Here is a 2,500-nt window from a genome sequence, read left to right on the forward strand (position 1 = left end):
TGAAGTCAATGGGCGAGAGTACCCAATGCGCCAAAAAAGTGCTGAAAATATGACAAAGTGTCAAATGAATGGGAGTCAATGGGCGAGAGTACCCAATGCACAAAAAAAGTGCTGAAAATATGACAAAGTGTCAAATGAATGGGAGTCAATGGGCGAGAGTACCCAATGCGCCAAAAAAGTGCTGAAAATATGACAAAGTGTCAAATGAATGGGAGTCAATGGGCGAGAGTACCCAATGCACAAAAAAAGTGCTGAAAATATGACAAAGTGTCAAATGAATGGGAGTCAATGGGCGAGAGTACCCAATGCACAAAAAAAAGTGCTGAAAAAGTCCACACGAGCCTAGTCAGAAATGCAGGCCGAGGCGGCTGGAGCCCCAAAGCGGCTATAAAAAGCGTGGAGAGCCGCTCGGATGATTTTTCAAAGTGTCAAATGAATGGGAGTGAATGGGGCGGAGTACCCAATGCGCGAAAAAAGTGCTGAAAAAACGACAAAGTCCACACGAGCCTAGTCAGAAATGAAGGCCGAGGCGGCTGGAGCCCCAAAGCGGCTATAAAATGCGTGGAGAGCCGCTCGGATGATTTTTCTAAGTGTGAAATGAATGGGAGTGAATGGGGCGGAGTACCCAATGCGCGAAAAAAGTGCTGAAAAAACGACAAAGTCCACACGAGCCTAGTCAGAAATGAAGGCCGAGGCGGCTGGAGCCCCAAAGCGGCTATAAAATGCGTGGAGAGCCGCTCGGATGATTTTTCTAAGTGTGAAATGAATGGGAGTGAATGGGGCGGAGTACCCAATGCGCGAAAAAAGTGCTGAAAAAACGACAAAGTCCACACGAGCCTAGTCAGAAATGAAGGCCGAGGCGGCTGGAGCCCCAAAGCGGCTATAAAATGCGTGGAGAGCCGCTCGGATGATTTTTCTAAGTGTGAAATGAATGGGAGTGAATGGGGCGGAGTACCCAATGCGCGAAAAAAGTGCTGAAAAAACGACAAAGTGTCAAATGAATGGGAGTGAATGGGCGGAGTACCCAATGCGTGAAAAAAGGTCTGGAAAAACGACAAAGTGTCAAATGAATGGGAGTCAATGGGCGGAGTACCCAATGCGCGAAAAAAGTGCTGAAAAAATGACAAAGTGTCAAATGAATGGGAGTCAATGAGTGTTTTGGTCGACCAGGAAAAAACGCGTTTACGGGAGAGGGTAAATCAGCCGAGAGGGGGGGGGGGGGTATACTTTACCCTCTCCCGTAAATGCCATTTTTCCTGGTTGACCAAAACACCTCCAGCACGATTTCGGAAACCCAGTTTTTAGAAACACTGACCTCCAGGGGAAGTACCGAGAAAAGCACACTTTTGAATCCGCTTTTGACGCACTGAAACACGGACGTGAGCTGGGGCTGTGCCGCTCTTGGAAAACCCCTGGAGGTTATTTTCTAAAACGGGTTTCCGCGTCCCCCGGGCGCCCGTGTTGGGCCGCGCAAGGCGGTCCGGGCTGCCCACCCCATCTGAGTGCCCCGTTGGGCCGCGTGCATGGCAGGCATCCAAGGAAGGCTGATGAGCAGCGGTGATGATGATGATGAGACACCAGCTGCAAATTTGACAAAGTGTCACCTCTCAAGCATTTCCAAGCGTGACACAAACAAAAGGGAACGGGAACTTTGATATGAGTGACTTGTGCTTCTTTTTCTCCAAGTGTCACTCCACAGCTGGCACCCAGGCTGTGTGACGCAGGTGTCCGACGAGGAGCGCCCGCGATGGGCCGCGTCAGGCGGCCCGGGCCGCGCTATCACCTCCGGATGACAACATCCAAAGGAGCACGTTGGTGCTTGCTGGGAGTTTGCGCACGCGATAGGCGACGCCTGGCGGCCCTGGCCGCGCCTCGCCAGCGGGTAATGACGACCGCGAGCGCCATGCTGCGCCGATGGAGCTGTCCGAGGAGCGAGAGCGCCCGCCATGGGCGGCATCCGGCGGCCCCTGGCCGTGCTTCGTCTGCGGGTCGCTCTCCACCTCCGGGTGGCCAATCCGAGGTGTCCGCAAAGTGTGTGCGCTCGCCATGGGCGGCATCCGGCGGCCTCTGGCCGTGCTTCGTCTGCGGGTGCACACTCGGAGCGAGGCTCCTGCTCGCTCCGGCGCGGTAGCTTTGTCCGCGCTCCACCTCCGGGTGGCGAATCCCAAAAAGCAGCACTTTGGTGCTACGAAGGTGTCAGAAGAGTGTGTGCGCCCGCCATGGGCGGCATCCGGCGGCCTCTGGCCGTGCTTCGTCTGCGGGTGCACACTAGGCGCGGTGGCTTTGTCCGCGCTCCACCTCCGGGTGGCGAATCCCAAAAAGCAGCACTTGGGTGCTTCGTAGGTGTCAGAAAAGTGTGTGCGCCCGCCATGGGCGGCATCCGGCGGCCTCTGGCCGTGCTTCGTCTGCGGGCGCACACTCGGAGCGAGGCTGCTGCTCGCTCCGGCGCGGTGGCTGGGTCCGCGCTCCACCTCCGGGTGGCGGAAGGAATCGAAAAGGA

Source organism: Dunckerocampus dactyliophorus, unplaced genomic scaffold (assembly GCF_027744805.1).
Source record: "Dunckerocampus dactyliophorus isolate RoL2022-P2 unplaced genomic scaffold, RoL_Ddac_1.1 HiC_scaffold_32, whole genome shotgun sequence".
Classification (NCBI taxonomy): Eukaryota; Metazoa; Chordata; class Actinopteri; order Syngnathiformes; family Syngnathidae; genus Dunckerocampus; species Dunckerocampus dactyliophorus.